General features: G+C 31.5%; 1 long non-coding RNA gene across 1 annotated transcript; it reads left to right on the top strand.

Moving 5' to 3' along the window:
- Positions 1-4,585: 4,585 nt before the first annotated feature.
- LOC148277827 (uncharacterized) lies at positions 4,586-16,874 on the top strand. Its single transcript, XR_015823356.1, has 3 exons — positions 4,586-4,696; positions 14,382-14,505; positions 16,795-16,874. It is a non-coding gene; the product is annotated as an uncharacterized LOC148277827 (long non-coding RNA).
- The last annotated feature ends 8,001 nt before the right edge of the window (positions 16,875-24,875 follow it).

Below are 24,875 nucleotides of genomic sequence, written 5' to 3'. Positions count from 1 at the left end.
CAAGAATGGGCAAATGAATGAATGAATTGAGACGTAACAAAAGAAATGCCCACTGCAATCGGTATCAAACAGGGAGACAGTCTAAGTCCTTTCGATTTTAACATTATTATGGATGGAATAATAGACAAGGTTCCTTCTTTAGGCTTGGGTTATAAAATAAAAAATAAACTTATCAATAAAGTATGTGTATTATGCCGACGACGTTGCAATATTAGCAGAAAACGAAGATGATGTTCAGAAATTGCGCTACAAGTTTTAACTTGCTTTCAAAAAATACATTATGACGATCTTTGTCAATAAAACAATGTGCTTAATTATAAAAAGTCTCTCAGATCCAAAGTAATCATCGATAATATGTCTAATGAGCAAGTCATGCGGTTTACTTACCTTGGTGTAGAGATCTCCAACAACAGTGACCTACATGGTGAAGTAGGAGCACAGAGAAATAAAGCCGCAGCTGTGGCTGGCTGCTTGCGAGACACTATATGGAGAAACAAGCACATGCTTAACAAAAATCAGCTCAGGATATTTGAAAAATGCGCCCAATTCATCATAATAGACGAGATGGAAGTGAGAGCTGATACCAACAGGACAAAGAAACATCTCAGAGTAATGAAAATAAGAACCCTACGCTCCATCGCAGTCAAAACTCTTAGAAATTGAATAAAAAATTAGACGATAAGGTGAGTTTGTGAGGTTGAAGATATAATGAGGTGGGAAAAAAACAGAAGGTGCTTTTGGAAGAACCATGTAGACCGCATGGGAGATACGAGGCTTGCGAAAATCTGAACAAAAAGAAAACTCTGGAAACTTAGGCAGCAGATGACTCCTTCTTCTTGACAGATCATCCCCGGACAACCCACCGTCACAAACCGGTCATATGACCTAGACCAAGAGAAAGAAGAATAATAATGAATATAGAATGCTTAATCTTCATAATTATTATGCTATTCACACCCAGTATAGAGAGGCGTATTACGTTGGAACTCCAATTGATGTGTATCTGAATAATTTACTTAGAAACCCTTGTGCGGAACTTAGTGAGCATTTTAGAGCGCGCCGGGGCAAGTTCACGTGAATAAGTAGTTCTTGGTTGTATCTATATAATCTGTGTCATTGTAATTATATGATTTATATTATATGTTAATAATATAATTTATATGATTTATATTATATGTTAAAAATATAATTTATATGATTTAATAAATAACTAAACTTGGTCAACTTTACGCTTCAAATGTCAGTACAGGAAAAATCAAATACTTCAATGTATATAACCAACTTCGAAACCAACATTTTACTTCCGCTCTGTCGGGAATCGAAACTAGGACCTCAAGCATGAAAAACGAACGTACTAGCCATTGCACTGCTAGAAATTATCTCAACTCGATTTCCATTTTTCAGGATTTTTACCTGAGAGTAGCTAAGAGTATTTTTTTGCACTGTCTACATGTATATAATGCGTCTGTCTATGTTACTAAACATTACAAAATGTTAATTCAATAAAATTACATATTTTTCATTTTAAATTTTGTTTAAATGGAAAAAAAAAATTAAGCGGCTGAGGTTGATATTTCTGGCCACTGATATTACAATTTCGTATTTCAGATGAAAGAGTTGGGAATTTACTTGTATAGCGAGTCTTCAAAGAAAACGTCACGATTATATATTTTCATAATCGACCTCAATTATGTAGGATTAACGAAATCCCGAGGTTTACACAGTGGGTAGGAATCTGATAAAACGACGATAACTCATTAATTAAAAATGCAAACAGAACTTCAGCGGCGCTACATCGACGCCCATAATTATTTATCAAAGACTAGTCATTACTCGAATTACCACTGGCTGTTCCAACAGGAATCGTGGTTGAATATTCAAATGTGCTAATCAAATAAGCCATCGTTTGAAGCTAGACGATTTGGAATAAATTAGATTATATGGAATACAAATGCTTGCAGTACTAAAGTAGCTTGAGTAAATGGGAAAGATAATAAATTAACAACAGAAGTCTTCCTTCCGATGGTTTACCCGTGGATTTGATTTAAGCCTTAAAAATTGCGTGTAAAATATAACAAACTTTTGGACTGGAAGACCCAAAACCACAATTATTTGAATAAAAAATCCGCTTTGCTGTTTTTGTAAATAATTTTCAGCGGAGATCCCAAAATATCCTCGTTTAATGGAATCGAATTCAATTAATAAAATGACGTTAATGATAACTTTCTCAGTTTTATATTTTTACTTAATTTTTTTTTTTATTAAATCTTAAAAGGCTGTGCCATAAAATACTTTAAAAGTGGTGATGTAATCGTACATACATAGTGTTACCTCAAGAAAATGACAGAATATTCTGAAGTTCAGACATTAAAAAAAAACATTTAGTTTTTTTATACTATTTAATAATTAGTTTTACTTTTCCATAATTTATAAAAATTATGAAATACGTAGACCTTTTATGGCGAAATAAATTTGAAATCATAAATATTCCAGTCATATAACTAGCGTGCACTCCCGCTTACTACTAATAACTGCCTGATTTAACGAATTTCTTTTTTTGTTTTTGTATCTTTCACAAGAAAACCTACATCAGAATAGCGTCCCTATCTTCCTTGTTATAAGTTATATTATCGTGGCTTTTATCAAACAGTAAAACAGACTAATTGTTGTATTGGCATTACTTTCGTTCGTATTCTTCACATAGTAAGGATAAATGTTTTTTGTATTAAAATCCAGCCTTGTAAAAACACATTTGCTTTCCAAATCCGATGTGAACTCCATAATTTAAATAAATAAGAGAGATATATCAAGTCTTGTATCCTATGTAGACTCGTATTACACCACAGCCACAAAATAGTTAATATATACTGCAGGTTTCATAAAATCACGTATTTACGTATGAACAAATTAAATGAATTATCAATTTAAGCATTCCGTGAGAAATCTCATGTTATCGTTGCCTTTAGAATTCCTTATGGTTTTATTATTAAATAAGTACACTAAAGGAAACTACCAACATTATTTTTCTAATGCATTTATTTTCTTAAAGAAAAGCACAAGATCTAATTACTGTCAATAAGCTGTCGCGAATCTCACACTACACTTACCCAAGCTAAATACTACTGTGTTCGGCTAAGTGAATTATGTTTCCTTAGAAACTGTACTCCGGCGCCCTGAAAACTGTAAGTGAATTTCTCTTTGAAGTAAAGTGTACGAGAAAATAGAGGGTTTGAATGCTTTAATGGACGGTTTTCATATTTGAAATGTTTGGTTTGACAAGTAGGTATTAATGTGAAAGTTTTAATAATAACCTAAAGTCCCTGGTATACATACTCAAAATTCAAAAAGGAAGTAAAAAAACATAAAGAAAAAACAATAATATACCAAATATTAATTTCGTGGAAAATCTCTAAATATATTTAATACTAGCAGACCCAACAGATGTTGTCCTGTCCAAATGTTACATTGCCTGCTATAAGCTTTGATTAAAAAAAAAAAAAAATGAGTAGGTACCTAGGTACTTGTTTATGATTGAATTCAAAAACTAAAAATTATTCGTAGGTACTTAGGTACTTGTTTACGATTGAATTCCAAATTATAAAATAATTCATTTTCAAATAAATATTTTTTTTTGCAAATGTCAAACTCGGTTCTTCTCAGCAACGGGGGTGCACTTTATTCATGAATGCGATTTTCAAAAATGTTTCAAATGTCAGTTAATATTTTTTTGTTTTACCAAAAATCCAGTAAAAAGAAATGAATGGGGAAAAATTATAAAGAATGTTAGAAAATAATCTGATTGAGATAATTTATAAACGGGTTGTGGTCATATAGTTAGTGTCTCGGACACACGGGCTAAAGGTCTGTGGTTTGAATCCCACTCTACCCCAACTTGATTCCATTTTCTAATAGTAAGTTATTTACAACTCGTTGAAAATGGCCCTCAAAATGAAATATTTGAGTAAGAAAAGAACGCAAATATTTCTTTAAAAAAAAAAAAATAATAATTCAAAAACTAACTTTTTTTCAACACAAAAGAAAATATCCTTCCATTTTTTTGTATGTGCATTCTCGTCAAATGCAACCCTAATAGGACTATGAAAAAAAGATTTATGTTTCTAACTTTTTTTTACAGATTCGATTGAAAATTGTAATATCTATGATCATACGCAGCCCAAAGATCTTCATTGCGCTGAAAACCGCACATAAATTGGATTAGTCGTTAAGGAGGAGTTCAGTGACATCACACGTACAGAAGATTTATATATATAAAGATGCCCACCGGTATTAAAACATGATTGTTCCTACGTTAAGTTTTAAAATAAAATAACTAGGCGTGTATGTAGGTAAATAGGTAGTGGACTGACCGATGTTTTTATAAAATACTAGCTGACCCGACAGACGTTGTCCTGCCCGAACGTTGGCTTGCCTTGGAAAATTACTTTTTATTGATAAGTAGGTACCTAGGTTCTTGTTTGTGATTAAATTCTAAAACTAAAAATTTTTACTATTCAAATATTAAATTTAAGTAGATTCCAAAACATAAAATAAATATTTTTTCAAATATGGCATTTTTTTTGCAAACGTCAAACTACGGTCTTCTCACCAAGAGGGGGCAAAAGTTGAAAGAGGCCAAGGCTCAAGTTGGGCTGTAGCGCCGTCGAAGAAGAAGAAGGGATAAATTATAAATAATAACGTAGGTATACAGAGTGAAATCAAATATAACCAAGTGTTGTAAACTGTTGCAAACAATAATATTTATTTTTATTTGTGTTATTGAATTATTTAATTTTTATTATTACTTAGTTGAATACTAACCGCTTAATTTTGATATTAAATCATTCTTATTTTTATTAACTTATATTTATATTTCGAACATAAAATTTTCTCATATTAACGAAGGCCGGCAAAAAGTCTCTGGAAAATATTGGCCGTTCCTGATCCAATAAAATAAAAAAAACTCTATCAATAATGTATCATACTTTGTTTTATGTTTCTGATTTTATGTTTTCTGACTATTTTGGATTGTAATAACTGATAAATGTATTGTTATTTTTTTATGTACCGTCTCAAATCAGTTTTTTTTATAACTCCTGGAAGTAAAATATGTTATTCATGTGTTAAATAGTGAATGAATTATTATTTTTTTTAAACCGTTTTTTTAAATTTACAGATGTTTTTTTTCCCTTTTTACTTTGTTGTTGTTTTTTTATATTTTATTTTGACTAAATTGTTGATTTGAATTATACCTTAAAATAAAATAGTTCATATTATGTGTTACATTATGAATTTGCCTCTGATGTGATTATTTATATAAAACATTTTTTTGCAAGAGGATTTTTGAACCGTTGATAAAAATCGATCCAACCTAATTTTACCGTGTCGATGTCATGTGGACGACCTTTGAGAAATAGGCCATTATGTTTTTGTATTCTAGTGGATTTTTATCTAATCCATATGTGGTCTACGGACCAAGCACCATAACTCAAATACAATTTCTCACTTCTCTTTTGCGAAAAACTTTTCGACAAATTACTGTTCAAGCGTTCTTTGCGGAAGTTTTCGGCCGCTCATATAAGTCTCTCCCAATTAAATGTTCACATAACTTGCCGAACACGTAGCGAAATTTTTGGCCAACTTTTGCACACTAACGCCAGCCAGTTCGTGGGACGTGGCCATATTCCTTTGCAGTTTCTATTTATTGAAACTGAAGTTAAGCGTTGTATTTGTTCTCAGTGTATTATCTAGTGGAAGATTCCTTTGAGCAACTTGCAACTGGATTTGCATATATGATCAAAATATGCTAAAGAACTATTTTGAACACCGCGAATACACTTTTATCATATTTTCGTACTTTTAAAATCTAAATTTGTATTTATGTTTTGTAAAAATTAGAATATCTTCATTATATTTCTATTCGTACCCGATAGTACCTGTGGTGATGGTAAAGTAGGGGTGAATCGTTCATATAAGCGATTATGCGCAGCTTACCATTCCATTTTATTATTAATAATGTTTTTTAGTAACTTCGTTTAAAGAAAAAACAAACAAATAATCGCTACTTTTGATTGCTGTCTCCCTCGCTGTCATGTTAAACATTTTCAAACGTTTTTAGGTTAGTTACCGGTGAAGACACTTTAATGTATGTTAAATTTAATTTTACTTTAAACCTTATCGATAGAATATATTGAAGATTAAATTACTCTGTGTTAGTTTGTTTATGACGTAAAAATTTAGAAATTAAGAAATTTAAATTATTTGCTATATAAAATGGATTGATTTATATTCAAACATGTTGAATTTTGTCAAGGAGAGCGGTTCAAAGTTGTAAAATAGTTTCAAATGTATCTTTTGAAGTAAAAACACACATAATTGGTGTTTTCGGTATTTATAGGCTTTTGATAAAAATATTAAAGAAAACTTATAAAAATAAAAACAATAATAAAACAAATTTGTTTTTAACCACTAATTTATTTTCCTTTTTTAACTTTACCAACCGGTTTCAAAGCAAACAAGGTTCTTCGTCAAGGTTTACGTTACTCTCACAGTAAATAAAGCAAACCCACCTAAACAATAGAGGCGGATTCTTTGTATAAATGACATTTTTTCCAAATAATTATCTAATTACCTACCATCAAATATTGAACCTGCATTCTATACAACTAAAAATATAGGAACATTGTTTAAAAATCACAAAAACAAATTCCATAAATATAATAAATCTGTGATAAACCAATTGAATTGTAATGATTGGGATTCAATACACATTAGAAAAACTAAAAGAAACTTTAATAAAATAGCAAAAGAACACTTAAGATGCTTAAATAAAAATAATTTTTTTGAATTCGTAAACCATCTGATAGAAAATAATCATAACTTCAATAAAGACACTGGATTAAAAGTACATCACGTTGAAAATAAAATACTATAGTAAGACAAGTCAGTTAAAAATCTTAAAAATTAAAAAAGCTATTCATAATAAGAAAAAACTAATTAATAACCAAATAAACAATATTTATTTTAGTCCCTCCCTGCTTTAAAAATAATCATATAAAATTACCACTCGATTTATTGGCTCCACTTGTAGTATTTAGTAAACACGATTAAAACTGGAAAGAATTCATTAGTGTCGTAAACCTTGACGAAGAAGCTTGTTTGCTTTGAAACCGGTCGGTGGAAAAATAATTGATAATAAATTAGTGGTTAAAAACAAAGTTTTTTTCTTTATTTTACTATAATTGTTTAAACGTTTATATTATTAATAATCAATTGTAGTGCTTTAACACTTTGCGCAGACAGGGTAAGGTCTAAGCTTATAACCGATTTGCACAGTTTAAACCCGCTCTGTGCCAGCGGGTTTCCTGCAAGACATCAGAACCTCCCTCTAAGGTGTAAAGTTATTACAGCACAGGGCACCTAAAGGATTTTCCCTATTGCGACACGAGTACGTGGAGAACGGGGTTGCAAATTACAGTATCATGAAAGATGCATGGATCTCCGATGAGTCTGTATGATTGTAGAACCAAGTTTATTGAAAATTCGACCGCAGTTGAATTGAAAGCTCTCGGTCGGTGTACTGCAAAAAAATTTCATCTGTACAATGTAAAATATAAACCCAATGCAAGTGAAGTGAACTAACATTTTAAAGATTTTATTGGCTTGTTTTGTATATTTTGAACCCTGAAATAAAATTTGATTATCGGAAAGATAGTAATTGTAGAAAAATTCAACAAAAAAAAACGTATTTAAATAAGCGCAAGCAACTTGTATTACAAAATAAAGTAATATTTCATTTTAGTCGGTAAAAAAATCAACACTGCAGATACCAAAGCACAAATTACAATAGGAAGTAAACAGTTATCTTCAATTTTATCTACAAATTAAAAATCAGTTATCTGTATGAAAAATGTTATACGCATAGATTTTTTTTCAAACATGTTTTATTACTGATTACCGACGAAGATAATATATTTTTTTATACAAATATACACCTTTTCGTACAAAAATATCGATTTTACTTTACACCGTCTCGATATGTAACGTTGAAGCGTTTGTAATCGTGGCCCAGGAACTCGTAATAAATTAAGAGATCGAGCTTTCGAGATAAATTTTACTTTTATACTGAATATCGTTATGATTATCATGTTCCTTGCAACTTTTAGTACACAGGCCACTGTATAGGTACATCAAATGTAACGTATGTTGACCAATACGAAGACCCCTTATTATTTATTATTTATTTCATAATCATCATCATTTAACCCTTATTTACACCTCGTACTCTATCTGTAGTGTAAATGCAGTTTCACTCAATTTTCTGTTTCAGGACGGCAGGATGATCAGTCTTAAGCTTTAAATTCCAGTTCAATAGCAACGTAATGGTGTAGTGTAAAACGACATTTTAAATTAATATTTCATTTCGTTCTTCCTAGGAATTGAACTTTGATCTTAAAAGTGGTTGGCGAATGCGTTAACCCACTACGCTACAAAGCGAACCTATCTTAACTCGATTCCCTTTATAAGGATAACCATGAGAGTAGTCATCGAATCAAAAACACCATTCAGGATATTGGTTCTATTTCACACTCAAAACTGCATTTTTCCTCCGCCTGGATACGGAGTTACTAATACTACCCTTTTTTAGATTTTGAGTTATTTTAATATATTTTTTGAACATCGAACTTTCACCGTGAACAAAAAGTTCATTTAGTTACATAATTTGTCGGCCTTGTGGTCTAATAATAGTCAGCGCGTCTGCCTACCATGCAAGAGGTATCAGATTCGATTTCCGGCATAGTTAACATGAAATATTTATTTTGAAATTGAAAATACAGGAATATGTCATAGTCCCTAGACTGGACTGGCACCTGAAGTCTAAGACTCATCTTACCTTCATATGACAAAAATGATCAAGATACTCTAAGGTTGGTGTACTGATGCAGTGCCCGATGCTCCATATTTTGCGGAAAGAGATTGATGATGATGAATATAATGATGTCACATAAAATATTTATTTTTTTGATACGAGATTTCGCATTTTGGGTACAATAAAACAAAGACATTTTTTTTTACTATGAATAACTAGAAATATGGAATCCTTCAAATACTTCCAAATGTTTACCAAAATTGTTGAAGAAATGGAGATTTACGTTTTTGTTATGATGGACTTCGCTTACAACACAGCGCCGCGTATTCGCTTGATATTTTTTTAAGGAAATTTAGCGCCAAAAGGGGTTAAATATTTTTTCTATGGAATGTTTATAAAATACAGCTTGCTCACAGAGTAAACAACACTTAAAAAGCTACCACCGTACCCATATCACAACCATTGAGTAAGAGGTGACAAGGTTTTCCTTTCAAAGGTACCCGTTTCTAGCGTCCTCAGCAATCAATATGTTTTCACGGTACACTAACAATGTTAGCCCAACGCTGTGGCTGGCCATGCTGGAAAAAAGAAGCTTAGTAGAAATTTCTGGCGAGCTTTCAAGACATGAAAACATTGTGCTTCCGGATTGCCTTTCCCATAAAATTTCATATGGTCGCTTCCCGTATTTATTATTATGCTTTGCTAAAAAACAAAAATAAATACAGGCTTTCAAAAACAAAGTTTAGTCTTTGTACAAAACTACAAATATATTTACAAAAAATAATAAAAATACAGTAATAGGTTTTCGTCTCGTACTAGCATGTAGAAAAAATATCACTTATCGAATCTGTAATATTCAAGAGAGGAGTTCAGGGCAAGATTTTCCCAAGGGAGAGGAATTTATTTGAATAGGTGTGAAGGTTTTCACGGTCACTGTTATCAATATTATGTATCTTTTTTGGGTGATACCGTGTATGTTGGATTTGATCCGACGTTTCGGCTACCATTGCAGGAGCCATCTTCAGGGAAAACTGTGTGTTTTATAGAGAAATGAATGTGTTTATGTACTAGTAATTTGTACCGTGTCAAGAAAAACTATGTTTTTAGTTAATTATGAAATTTAATAAAAATCGGAATGCAGTCACTGTGCCAATCTGCCATAATAAAGAAAATCATTATAAACGCACGCGTAGTGTCACGCGTCATAATACAAAAGGCAGCCTTCGCGATGTGACTCACGCACGGTAGATTCCGGGTTTGATCCTGGTGAGAACACAAAAATAAAAGTTGATTTTTCTCGAGCCTTGGTGTTCTGTGATGTAATTCATTGCAAGAATTGAGCTTTCTGACCTGTCGTGATGCAACAAAAAATATAAGTGTCAAATTAACAATAGGAAAATAGGTACCACATAGTACGAATACCAATTTGGAAAAAAAATAATTGTATTTTCAAAATTATTATGAATATTTTGAAAAAAATATATCATTCGCATTTTTCCAAATTAATTGTTAAAAAATACGCCCTGTTTGATCTTGACAATTGTGACGTCCAGATGTGTGATGACGTTCTATTTAAGTTTAAACGGGCACAAACAAAGGTCGAAACCTTACCGAATCATGATGTATTACGGGCGTGGCTAACGCAAAACAAAATGATAAATTTACAATCATGATAAACGATCAATTTTGAATCGGGTTGTGGTCCAGTGACTAGTGTCTCGGACTCTCGGATTAAAGGTCTTTGGTTCGAATCCTGCTCTACCCAAACTTGAATACCATTTTCTAATAGTGAGTTATTTACAACTCGTTGAAAATAGCTCTCAAAATTAAAAATTTGGGTAAATCATAAAAACATCATCATCATCATTCCCTTTCTACACCTAATGGTCCATAGGGCACTGAATTGGTACGCCAATCGCAGCGTATTTTTATCGTTTATATTACATGAAAGTAAGACGATCAGTCTTACGCTTCAGGTACCAGTCCAGAGACATATAAAATATTCTAGTATGAAAACACCTTCTTTAAATAAATATTTCGTATCAACCATGTCGAGAATCGAACCTGAGACCTCTTGCATGGCAGGCTAACGCGCCGACAATTACAACACGAGGCCTACAAAATATTTGGTCAAAATAATCATAAGAACGCAAATATTTATTTTTTCTATAAAAATGTTATCTATTTTCTGCTCCAAATAAGTAGGAAAAATGATTTTATTTACTCTGCAATATTTCGTAAACCCTTATGAATTGTTTCCCTTATATTTTTTTCGTTATTTTTGCAAAAATATCTTAACTTTGGTATTGATTATACTGTCCACCGATTTCGTTGAATATTGTGTAGGTATTCTGAATTTATTGATTTAATAGTAATATTGTTGTCTATTATTTGAAGCCATTAATTATGGAAACAAAAAGGGGGTCGCCATATTGAAAGGTAATTTTACTAATATAGGGCTGGGTATAATAATGACGATAATAAATTGTTCTTCCTTTCCCAAATATTTTCTAGCCCCCCGCAGTTTACTTCTAAATATATATCATTATGAAAATATTAGTCATTGAAGTTATTCGCAACATTTTTTTTTCTTAATTTTTTCCTGTATCGTATCTTATATTTTATGTGCAGTTTTAATTGTTTTTTCATTCATTTTCTTTGTTACGAGATTAATTGTTATTATTGTGCTAGAAATTTGAGTGGGAAACTCCTTGATGATTTTTTGAATTCATGACCTGCCTTTTTTCTCGCAGAAAGCAGCCAGTCCACAATTTTGAAAAAAAATAGATATTTGTGTTATCGGGTGCAGTAAAGTCAATTCTTTGTTCTACTAAAAACAACCAGACCACTTTCATACAAAAAACTGTAGTAATCACCTTTTGAAAGTAGTGCCGATCACAAAAACGGCATTTCTCAATTTGCAGAAACCACCCACAGCACTAGAAAAATCTTAAGGTACTTAAAAAAAATTATTAAAACTCGTAAATACGTAATTGGATTCTTGTTTGTAGATTTGATTATTCATTTTTTTCACAAATGTGCTATTATCTCAGTTTCACTTTTCCATGGCTGGCTGCTTTCTGTATTACAACGTTCAATTATCATGATGTTTCTGATTCTATATCATATTTGTGGTATATTTTTTGACTTGCAGTTTATTTTGTAGAACACTATTATATTATTTAAATAATAAAAAAAACAGTTGATGATTTGAGCCTACTTAAATTGAATCAATTTATTATTTTCAATTTGTTGCAACATAGAGAGAAAACACTTTTGAGAAGGGAATATAGAAGTCAAGGCATTTACAGGGCTTTGTTTTGTTATTGAAAACACTCGTCCAAGGTTTCACACACACAACTGTATTTTTAATTCAACTAAACAAAGAGAAAACCAACAAATTAACAATATTTGAATACCTTTCGTAATAAGAAAAAATAGATTGACTCTTGGCAACAGGCATCCATTATTTGTAAAATATAAGAGGATTTAATAATTACAATATACCACGGATGCATTTACATAAAAAATATTCTCTCTCGGTCTATTGTTTTGAACTTTTGACTGCCACTCTGAGGACCTGAGCTTCTACTACTATTATCACACCATTTCTACGTAAGGGTAGGCAGACAGAATGGACCGCCACACACGTCTATCCTGGCATATATTCTTAGCCTCTTCCACATTGATACTTGCCCTTCGGTTCTGCCAACTTTTGATATGACCAGACATAAAATTTTGGTTTATCTTATTTGCTACGTAGTTTTTGGTCATCCTCGTCCCACGTAACCGTTCATTCTTGCCATTCATACAAGTTTTACAATTCTTTTGTCATTCATTTGTTCTACATTAGGAAACCATCTTAGTGACTTTTTCTTAATTTTAGCACTTATACCCAACTCAAATTTGCATTCTCGCCTAATTTCATTATTTATAACCCTGTCATACACTGATTTTCTAATCATTCATCTAAGAGATCGCATTTTGACCACGTTTACTCTGTTTTCATCCTTTCATATCAAAGTGGACTAAAACTCCGTTGTGCCCCGCCAATTTAGCTTCGATTGACATATATCTATTAGCAATTACTGTGCTTAGTGCGCCGTTCATTTTGTTGTCCGCATTCACTCTTCTTTCAACATCTTTTTCTATTTTTTCATTCGTTGAAAGCATGCTTCCCAAATACATGAAATCTTAAATTTTCTCAAGACACATGTAGCTAACATTTATTATGAAATCAGTAACCTCTGTTTTTCTTTCAATACCATCACTTTTAACTTTCTTTTTTTATCACCAATTCGCTCACCAGGTATACATTACATTCTAGAGACTATTTGTTGCAAATCCTCCTTGCTGCTTGCTATCATCAGCGTACAACAAACAGCTCAATGCAAAATAAATTATTTTTGCTCCAATATAAAAAAAAAAAAGATAATTGTTATGATATTTCAAAATGAAAGCTGGTGATTAATAAATCGTGAAATAAAAGATCAGTATTATCTCGAGTTCCTGTTCTTTTAGTCCTTTTTGCACCTAATGATACATTAGCATATATCATTAGGTGCAAAAAGGGTAACTAAAAAAAATTGTACTCACGTTGTTTGATTTTTGTGAAAAAATACAATCGAAACTTTGGCGTTCGTACAAAATAATGCTTAAATACTAACAAAGTTTCGTACTCCTGTCTCGCAGTTAATATAACCTAGAAAGAACCACTTAAAAAGGTTTTGTTTGACTACCTGCAGCCTGCAGGGGATGCAAAGGTTGGCCACAAAACCATGCCGTGTATATTTTTATTTCTCACGTCCTTATTCTCCGGTAAGCTAAAAAGTGCCACAACCCACAAATCCTTAATAAATGGCTTCACATGATTCTCTTTTGACCATCAAACGGAGTTCATTTACATAATTCCTACCTCTGTGAATGAAAATGCTTTTAAAAAAACGGGCACTCATAAAATATTTAGTTTGGTACCAATAATCCGTTAGGTTGCGAATAATAATTTTTGGTAAAATTCCGGTATTGCCAAGCAAATAAATACTTATGTATGAAATATATGTTTTTTAATCGTTTTTTTAATTTTTATTTGATTTTATTCATATTCATACAAACACATTCATATTGCAATTTAATCAAACCATTCAAGTCCTTAATTAAAAATTAATGTTTTTTTTGTATTAAAAGCTTCACTTTGTGGCCAAATATTTTAACTAATTTATTACAGAAAAAAAGACGAGTGATTCTTAAATCCATATATTTGAAATTACTGATTTGATTGCTTTTGCTACATTTTTTATTCTGATAATTTCAGTTATTTTATGGGTCCAGGCTGATGAAGAATACAGTTCGGTGTAAAATAAAACCAAAACCCTAAATAAGGAAATCAGTGGGGAAACCCGCCTCGTTTTGCAGTGGTTGATGCGTTCGCTTACGTTTCTTGAGGTCCCATGTTCAATTACTAGCAAGGCAGACAAGAAATATTGATTTTTGTAACTGCAGTATTTCTTTGTTCCAGGACTGGCACCTGAAGCGTAAGACTGATCACCTTGATGATCAAACTATGCTGCATTTGGTTAACCAATGCAGTACACTATGGATCACTGGACGCGGAAAGGGTGATGATTGTAATAATCTTTGTGGTAAAGATTTATTTTTTTAAGTGAAAATTCTTAATGGAAGTTCATTGTAATTTATGATAGAAATAAAAAACGAGTGATATTTAATCCACAAATTTGGAGTATCCAGTGAACAGTTTTTTTGTTTTCGCGATATTTTCAAGACTGGTATCTATATTGAGAAATTCAATGAATTTATACAAAACAGAGGTAAGGATAGAGAATTTAAAATTATATGAGAGTAAATTTAATAAAATTAGTTAGGGTATTGTATATATATTAGTTTTAATTGTCCCATTCTTTGTGAGTTTCATTTCTGTCAGTTATGGTTTCTGAAAAACAAACGGTAAAAGTAAAATTAGTTAAATTATTACAATGGGTATAGTAATTCGGAATACACGCGTGTTACCTGTTTATTTGGTTATCCTACGCCGGGTTTATTTTTTAATCAATTAATTTTGAGCATATACCATATACAATACTAAACTTAAACATATTATAAATATCATTATCTCAACTTATTAATAAATCTGAAACATTTTGTTAATGATCCTTAGGACAAAAATTATTTTATTTAATTAACTCTCATACAATTTAGAATTCTCTGTCTTTACGTCTGTTTTGTATAAATACCTTAAATTTCTTATTAAGGATACCAGTCTCGAAGAAGTTGCAAAAACGATGAAACCGGCCACTGGATATTTCAAATTTGTGGATTAAAGTATCACTCGTCTTTTATTTCTATAATTAATTTATTATACAGTTTAATGTAATTATACAAAAACATTTAAAAAAAAAAAAAAGAGAAGACTTTTTTACAGAGTGTTCAAACTCGGTAAACGAGAGTTTATTTACTTAATTCACATGAATATGCCCATATATTGTTGTAGATCTTCTTTAATCAAGTTTTTGACATTCCCATTCCGGTGGAAGTAATGATCGCCAAGAAGGACGTCTGAAATGTAAAGTATTAAAAAGTTCAATTAATTAATCTTTTCCTGTTTTATTTTACCAGTGTTTACTAAATATTAGCTACATAAAATAAAATAGGATTTAATATTTAATAAACACCGTTGAAATAAAACAGGATATTCATTAACAAATAAATTATACCTTGAAAAAAAAAACTTGGGTAGCTTTAAAACCGGTGGGTAAAAAAAATATATTAATTGCAAATTCAAAAAAGAACTGAGAGCGCGGCTAGGAATAGCAGGCGTCACATTCAACAGTATGAAGGCTGCCTAGAGATCGGATATTTACTCATAGAAAACCGAATTCCGTCTATATAACGCCTGCATAAAACCTATTCTCCCCTGCGGATGCGAATCGTGGCACCTCACTAGGGAAAAAAACAGCAAAATACTGATTTTTAAGAATAGGTATCTCAGAAGAATCTTGGTTGTGCGGTGGTTTGACTTAGTGACTTGGTGAGTAATGACTTGGTGAGTAATGATGTAATAAGAGAACGGACGCAGCAAACTCCAGTGACCGCTGTCATCGAGCGGAGGGGATACAGTTGGCTGGACCATATAATGCAGATGCCTCCTTAGAGCCTTAACCACGCTTGCCTACTTTACAAGGCATCAGGTTCTCGACGTTCTGGACGTTCACTGCTGACAGTTCGTCGGCAGTTTATGTCAGAACTTCGGGACGAAAACTTGATTTGAGAGGATGCACAGGAGCTGGCAGCTGACAGAGATGCTTGGAGGCTCTTTGTGGACACCTTTTGCTACAACTAGGGTGCGAATATAGAATAATGAAATAATGAATTGGCTTATATGTAGATGTCAACAATATTTTTTTTACACCAAATACGAGTTGTAACTATGATAAATGAGCTGTATCTGCTGACAGAGAATTTTGGTAAATTAACTGTGTGAAATATTAGCGGTATTGTTACATACATTGAGGGCATTTCGTGACGTAACCGCTTGTCAATCCAACCCTATAATAACTTTATAATGTCAATTTAATCTAAAATGACATCTTTTCGCTCAAAAAGGCTGCATTGTTTCATAAACGTAACTCATTTTGCAATTAAAAATTGTGAATTTGTAAAACAAAATACTGTTCATAAGTGACGGGAGGTATTATATTTTGTTATTGCCTGTGATGTATTTTGTAATATTTAAATTTATTGCAAGAGATGGAGAAACATTTTTGAGAACGGAGTATGTAAGTCTAGGCAGGGCTCACGACCTGTCATCGACTAGTTTAAGTGGCTATTTTAAACACTGTGTAACATTAACTTTTCTGCCTATCAATAGATAATTATCATTTTACACGTCTCACCCACATCAGTAAAGGTTTCAGCTGCTGACAGAGATGCTTGGAGGATCTTCGTGGGCACCACATGTTCTAGCTTGGGTGTGGACTTGAAATGATGGTGATGATGCTGAATTTATTAAAATTCGTATGAATGATTCGTTGAAGAATATGAAAAATTAAATTTTTGTTTTCACTATGGTTTCATTTTTGTTTGAGCATTTTTTGTCCATTTCACAAGCAGCCAATTCCGCAAATGTGTTAGAAGTGATCTCAGATTAAAAAGTAAGTCTTAGAGGATTATGGGTGTAATTCTGAACTGAGAGGCATCAGCCGATAACGTGCCAGATTACCAATAGAAGAATCCGCCTTTTACGAAATTCTCTCTTCGCAAGAAATAAAAGGATTTAAAGGACTAAGGGAGGAATAAATACTGATGGTATATCTTAACCAATTCGCTGGATTTCTCGGGACTATTACTTAATCCCTCGTTAATAAATTATTGATTAACGTAGTGATATGGCAAATAATGATAAGGCAAGAAGTAAAGAGTACGTAAGACGAATTTATTTGCGAAAAGGTCGTTTCACTATGATAAGAAAATGTCGTTTGGGTCTTTTGGAATAGATTAATTGAAATATTCCCTTTTTTTCATAATAATATTAAACTCATAAGTTACAATTATTTTATTTTATTTTGTTTCTTTCTTTAAGGGTGTTTAATTTTAACTTTTTTTTTTTATTATACGGATAAAATAAGTTAAAAGTTTTTTTAATTTAAAAAAATTAAACATAACTTGAACAATTATAATAATACAAAAAAATAAATAAACGTAGATACATGTTAACAAATTACAACCGGAATGGGGAATACCTTAGAAAAGGAAATATAGAAGTCTAGGTATTTGCAGGGCTTATGATCTGTCATTGGCTGGTTTAAGTGACCACTTTACACACTGTAACATTCACCATTTTGGCTATGTTTGAACATCCATATTTCTTCATTTCTTCCATTTGTTGATTTTAGTGAAGTTAAAGAGCTGAAACCTTTATTGTTGATGTATTGGGAGCAAATATCTAAAAAGCATTTTGTCCAGATTTGAAAAAAAATGGTTTATAGAATAAATTTTATATCTAAATCCTTTGAAAAAAAAACAACTCCATTAAAATAGCATTTTCGTCTGTATGAATAATGTTCCAAAGTTCACACATTTAAAGGCCTTACACGTGGACAATAAATGGTTGTGTCCTAAGACTTTGTAGGATAAAACACTGTTCCGAGACTTTATCACCGAGATAGACGGCATGCTAACTCTCCGAAACAATGAGTATCCCCACCACCGCTCGCGGCCACATTGTCTTCGTGAGAATGCTCACGGAGAGAAACTTGAGACAATAGCGATTAGATCGACGTGAACGTGTTGCTCCTACACATATTTTTTGGTGAAGTGGAAGCAAAAAAATGCACAACGTTTATGATAATTAATACTCAATTTTAAGACAATCAGAAACAGAATTGCATTTTTAAACCGCTCAAATAAGGATAAAATTATTTTTGACTACTAAGAAATTCTAAAGTTTATCTCGACCAGATCCGAAGCATAAGCTTTAATTTCTTTTGGAACAAAAGATCGAGAAACGCAGTGATTTGTATTAAATACAATACGAAAAACGGAGAAATAAAAGATAAATAAATTATAAAGGTGATCTTTATAAAAATGTTTATATGAGTTTTATAATATGGCAGATTACCCAACGTAGCGCAGATAATTTATTTAAAAAACTATTTTTCCCCTCGTAAAAAATAATATATTATTGTTATTAAAAATTCAAAACGCCTTATTCGATACATTTTTTACCGTTGTTAACGTGCCTCCGCTCTTAAAAATACTGGAGAACATTTTTTATCCGGTTTGAGATCTGCCAATAATAGCCGACACCGCAGGTATTTTTAATAATTCTGTGGCAGGTGATGCATTCTCCTGTCAGATACATACCTTATTCCCCGTATTAAATGTGTATATTTATGTCTCTCAAACGCAGTATCGGCGTTTTTCACAGACATGATTTTATTGGATGTAAAATATTTTTTGCAATATTTTTTAAGATGAAATCTTAACCGATGCACGAAAAGTACGTTTAATATAACACGATATCATCCTACATTATCAGAAATTAGTAGTGACGTACCGAAACAAAATTTCCATCCGAAACCAAAAGAAAAAACTGTATTGATATGTTAAAAGTCACTTCAAAACGCCGAAAATTAGGTATTTTTTTTGTTAAACCTTACGATATCATTAAAATATGTAAAACATATATGGTATAAATCTAATAAGTAAATTAGTTTATTTTTAACGCTTTTTATTTGTTGTTATGTTATACATATATCGTTTAAATAAAAGTTCTTCAATTTACCAAATAGGAATATTTCTTATGTATGTTTTTTTTTTTAGTTTTAAAATAGTACCTACACACATAAACCATGAATGTCATAATATTAACTTATATCTAATTATCATTAAAATATATACTTACTAACATATTACAGCCAAGATGAAAAACATTTTAGAAAAGGTAATATTGAAGTCCAGGCATCCACTGTGCTTATGACCTGTCATTGGCTGGTTTAAGTGGCCAATTCACACGCTGTGTAACATTCACCGTTATGTCCATATTTAAACGTCTATATTCCTTCAGTGCTATCATTTGTTGATTTTTGTAAAGTTAATTGTGGTTAAAACTGTTGATAAATCCACCTGGTCCATGAAGAAGTAGCATGGAAATTGAAAAAAAAATATTTTCAGGCGTTGCCTAGTTTGTAGGTGAAATAATTCAATATGATGAATCTCACCCGCATAAATAAAGGTTTCAGTTTTTTAGCTTCAAAAACATCAACAGATGATAGAATTAAAGGAATATAGATGTTGAAATATGGACAGAATGGTAAATGTTACATAGTGTGTAAAGTGGCCACTTAAACTAGCCTATGACTGGTCATAAGCCCTGTGGATGCCTGGACTTCTATATTACCTTCTCTAAAATGTTCTTCATCTTGGTTGTAATATTTTAATACAAACAGCTCCCCGGGGAGTTAAACCCAGTCCTTGTCTACAAAAATTTGGACAAACTCAAAATATTGTTGATATATACTTATTATTAACATTTCTTAACAATACGGCACATTAAACTGTGCAACTCAGTTATAAGCTTAAACTATACCTTGTCTGCTTAATCTGTAGGTGTGAAAGCACTTTAATTTATGATATGAATCATGAAGTATAATATATGTACACTTGAAAGCGTTTTCAATTTTAATTTTTGGGAAGAACCAGAAGATTTTTTGATACGGGTTCATGTAAAATCACCTACAACACAACCACTGAACCACACACCAATCACCGCAGCAGCGCATTATCCCATCAAACCACGACAAACTATAATTGAAAATCAAAACTATAAATATGAAAGATCTTAGAACTCACAAGAACTTAGAGTGAATAGCCATTAGATGCACCCAAATATAGCCTTCCGTTATTAGACACATCCCGATCGCAGGTTTCGGTTAAGCTAAAGCTTCGGCCAATTTAGGCCCAAACCAAAACCGAAACCTTGGTTGGTCACTAGAAATTAGTATGTATATGTAGACCGCACGTCCGAAGTAAAAATTGTATCAATTATGTATTATTAATGTATCGTCTTTTTTTGGTGATCCCGAGTAAATAGGATTCGTTGCGGCGTATCGACTTTTTCTTTTTAGCGGAAACAGGTCATTTTGTCACCTTCGAACTAAAGATTCCGCATAAATCGAGAGAGTACAGTGTATTTATAATAAAAGAAGCAATATTTGAAATACACAGACACTCAAATAACATTAACAGAGACGAAATTGTTAAGTTAAACTTCACAACTAACAAAAAAATGACACTCAATGTATTTATGTACTGGCGACTGCAACTTGGTAAAAAATACTAGTGTCTACAAAACACGTATTTTTTATATGCACAACGTTATATTATAATATAGATTACTCTGAAAATGGCTTCTGCAACCAACACGGGATCACTCAAAAAAGATTATTTGAATTAAACAATAAAAATAATAAATAAATTATTATGATGTACTTAAACAACTTAACACCAAAAAGAGACTGGTAAAGGCCTTGATTTTCTCATTGTTATTGCTGTTATTGTACGGTGTGGAGTGTTGGGCACTGAGAGAATCTAAAATGAAATAAATCGAAGCGTTCAAAATGTGGTGATGTGGCGAATAATACAGATTCCGTGGACGTCCAGACGTACAAATATATCTGTACTCCAGGAACTAGACAAGGGAGAATGACCAACATCCATGTGTGTTAAATAAATCGTACAGTTTTATTAAAATATTTCTAAAAAGAACTCTGCCAGTTTGGAGAAAACTACTCTCTTGGAAAGTATCGAAGAGACAAGGTCACGTGGACGTCAACCGACAAGATGGAGTGGCTTGATCACTGAAGTATAAGAACTACCACTGACAAATACCTACAGAACAGTACGAGACCATTCTAGGTGGAGTGAGGCTGTTCACAGACTAACCATGCCTGGAATCGGGCGTAATCACCATCCTCAGATATGAATTGCGGATTAAAGAGAGCTTAAACTTGTATACATCAAAAAAAAAGACAATTATTTTTATCTCATTGTTTATCCTTACAGCAGCTTAGTCTTAATTAAGTTATGTACATTTTATGGGCAATTTTGGTATTTAAAATTATGAAATATTCATGTCACATTAAGTTCAAGGCATAAAAACTCTTAAAATATGAAAAGAAACATTTATTTTGTGATGTTAATTTTATAGCTCTTATATCAAAGATAAAAAAAACGTTTTGAAGAATACTTAAATTCGGTAACGACTCACTTCAACCCTTTAATGACCAAGTCAAAAAAATATTACGATTTTAACTGAAAATCGTGTCAAAAAACACACTCAGCTTTATTTAATATTTTAAAACATTTAAATATAGATCAATAAATTTATAAAGCGATTTTTACGTTTCCAGAAACACAGTTTATTTTGAATGTATAAATTGTGAGTTGCAAGATATTGTTACTTAATCATGAGTCAAGCATCCAAGATCCAACCTTGCATTACAACAATATAATACCAAATCTAAATATTGAATGATTTTAAAATTGTCAATATGAATTGTCCACAAAATTAAAATATTTGAGCTAGTTATATGAACGCGAATTTTTGTTAAATTTTCTTTCTATTTTTAATGAAATTCTGCAATTTAATTAAAAATATATTTTTTTAAATTTCTAAATGTTCCACAAATTTGTATCTAAACTCATTTGTAAAAAAAACCCGCTGTATATGTAATCATGTTGATATTTATTTATGTTATAACATATTTGATAATGGTAATAATATTGAAAACATTCCTTTAACTTCACTTAAAAAATAATTTTAAAGAGCAAATTAAAGTTATGATATTGTGGCTTGATTCTCCAACCTATATATATATATATATATATTATTTGATGTACTGTAAGTAGGCACATAATCAAAGTTCGCTTTAAGGTCAGTTATATTCAAATGTAGGTTTATTTTTTTTTTTTTTTTATCTAATTTATAAGTGTGTAAGATTTATAATTTTACATTACAAACTATATTTATGTGACAATTATATTAGTTACATTTGTAAGACGAGGCCTTTAATGGAAAATAATGATATGTTTAAATTTATTGCAACAGAGAGGGAAAATATTTTTAAGATGGGAATGTGGGAGTCCAGGCATTTACAGGGCTTATGAACTGTCGTTGGCTAATTTAGCGGCCAGTTTACACACTGTGTAACATTCACTATTCTGCCTATGTTTGAACATCCACATTTCCTCAACACTTCCGTTTGTTGACTTTTGTGAAGTAAAAGAGCTGAAACCTTTACCATGTGGGTGAGATTCATCCAGCTGAACCAATTCACCTACTAGGCAACGCCTAAAAACAATTTTCCTAATTTTTATACTTCTTCTTTTACCAGGTAGATAATTCAACAATGTTTTGAGTATGTCCAAATGCTTGCAGACTGGCTAGATTTTCTCTCTAGGGAGTTGTTCATAATTATGCAATCAATTTAAATATGGATAACTCCCTGGGAGAAAATCCAGCCAGTCTGCACGCATTTGGACATACTCAAAACATTATTAAACTATAAAATGTATTTACAATGTGTATCTTTTATTGTTGTAAATGTCTCTTGGCTTTCCGATAAAACAAGAAATGCATACAGAACACAAAAATAGTTTAAGACGTAAAATGTAATACATACCTACTTTAAATATAATGTATTTGTTTGTATAAATTTATGAATTTTCCCGTTGATATTTAATATTAAAAAGTTACTTGGTTTAACGGGGTGTGAAATATCCACGTGCAGTTACTAATGGGTTTTTATAAGGAGAATAACGCGCCTAGAATATAATTTATCTAAGAGCATTCAGAATAAAAGGTAAATTGTATAAAATATTAGATCCCAACCATGTCGGAAGATCCCAATAAAATATGCCATAGGTGTTCAACGAAAAACATAATGGGCCATTTGATTATCCTAATTTGCATGTAAAAACATTGAAAAAGTATTTTGTAAAAAAAGATACATACTTGTACTATTATCTTTCTGCGTAATTTATTTGATGTGAAAACGATATAATAATAATATGATGAATAAAAGTATAGAACGCTTGAAATAAATATAATTTATTTTTACAAAAAAAAAAAAATGTAACACTTGAGAGTATTTTTTCGGCTGTCTTTGGATCAAATTAAATAACTTGTTGGATATTTCTAACGAATGAATCAAATAAAATAATAACTACGAGTACAATTAATAAATCTGGAGGAATACATATCTTTGTTTGTGAAATAGGATCAGAATTTTTTTGTCTTCATGGCTACTCTTCCCAAAGTAAAAAACCTGGAAAAGAAAATAGATTGGAGATTATTCTGCCTTGTGGTGATTCAAGTGCCAACAATCCCCAAAGTTCTAGGTTTGATTCCTGACATTTGACATGGAACAGGTTTTTTTTCAGTTTTAGTGCCGCAACGAAAAGCGTTCATTCGATATTTTTAGTGACGTATATTAAAATTAATTACGCACTTAGTCATGAGATATATTTTGTATCGTGATGTTATTAAGTGAGAGTGTGAGAATCAAGGAAAAACGTGTCACCAAATATTTAATGGTAGAGATAAATATGAAATAACTTGGAATTTTCGAAAAAATTTTTAATATTTGAGAATTTGACTTAACAGGTTTCTCACTTTCCCCTTTCAAAATACATACACCAGGTTATTCAATTGGCATGAATAATAATTTCATGAATTAAGGTGTCAATATTTTAAATTGTACTTGCCACAGATTTAACAAATTAATCAGAATCGATAAACTTAACTCAACCAATAAAATGTTTGAATGGATTTTTAGGAGTTATGGATGGAAACGAATGATTTTTACAAAACAATAATCTATGTAACTTCAACTTTCAACCATAAAACTCATAAAAAACACGTATAAATCCCAAAATTATATTGAAAACTTTACTTATTCAGCCCCTATATAACAAAATATACTTAGATCCTTTATTTGAAAGTCATAATTCCTTCCAAAAGAGAGAAGGTATAACAAATACATTCACGGTGTAACATAATATAGTGGTAATATTATTCAAAAAGCTTATTTGAATGACGTTCAGAGGAATCTTTCCAAGAGAGGCAATGTCTCTCACGTATGTTAATCGTGCATGGTGCATCACGATTCATTTAATATAAAAATTGAAATTCATGCCATTTTTCGAAGAAATTAAAAGCGATACGAAAAAAAGGAAAACCTGTTAAAAACATTGATATGACAAGCACCAGGCTTGTATTACATTCAACATAGGTTCCGAATCTTATGTTGTATTTGATGAGAAATTGTGTTTTTTTTTTGTATACGCTAAAGAAATGTGAAGTAAGGTGAAAGGGCACGACGCGACGTACAGCTTTGAATTCAGAGTGAGCGGCATAAACAGTATATCTTTTTTACTCTCCTACGCGTTGTGCACGAAAATGTTGTTTGATACATTTCGGCATTGCATTCTTTAC

This window comes from Micrasema longulum, unplaced genomic scaffold (assembly GCF_059751315.1).
Source record: "Micrasema longulum isolate JH-2025_06_02 unplaced genomic scaffold, ASM5975131v1 h1tg000972l, whole genome shotgun sequence".
Lineage (NCBI taxonomy): Eukaryota > Metazoa > Arthropoda > Insecta > Trichoptera > Brachycentridae > Micrasema > Micrasema longulum.
This window is presented reverse-complemented; position numbering and strand designations above follow the sequence as displayed.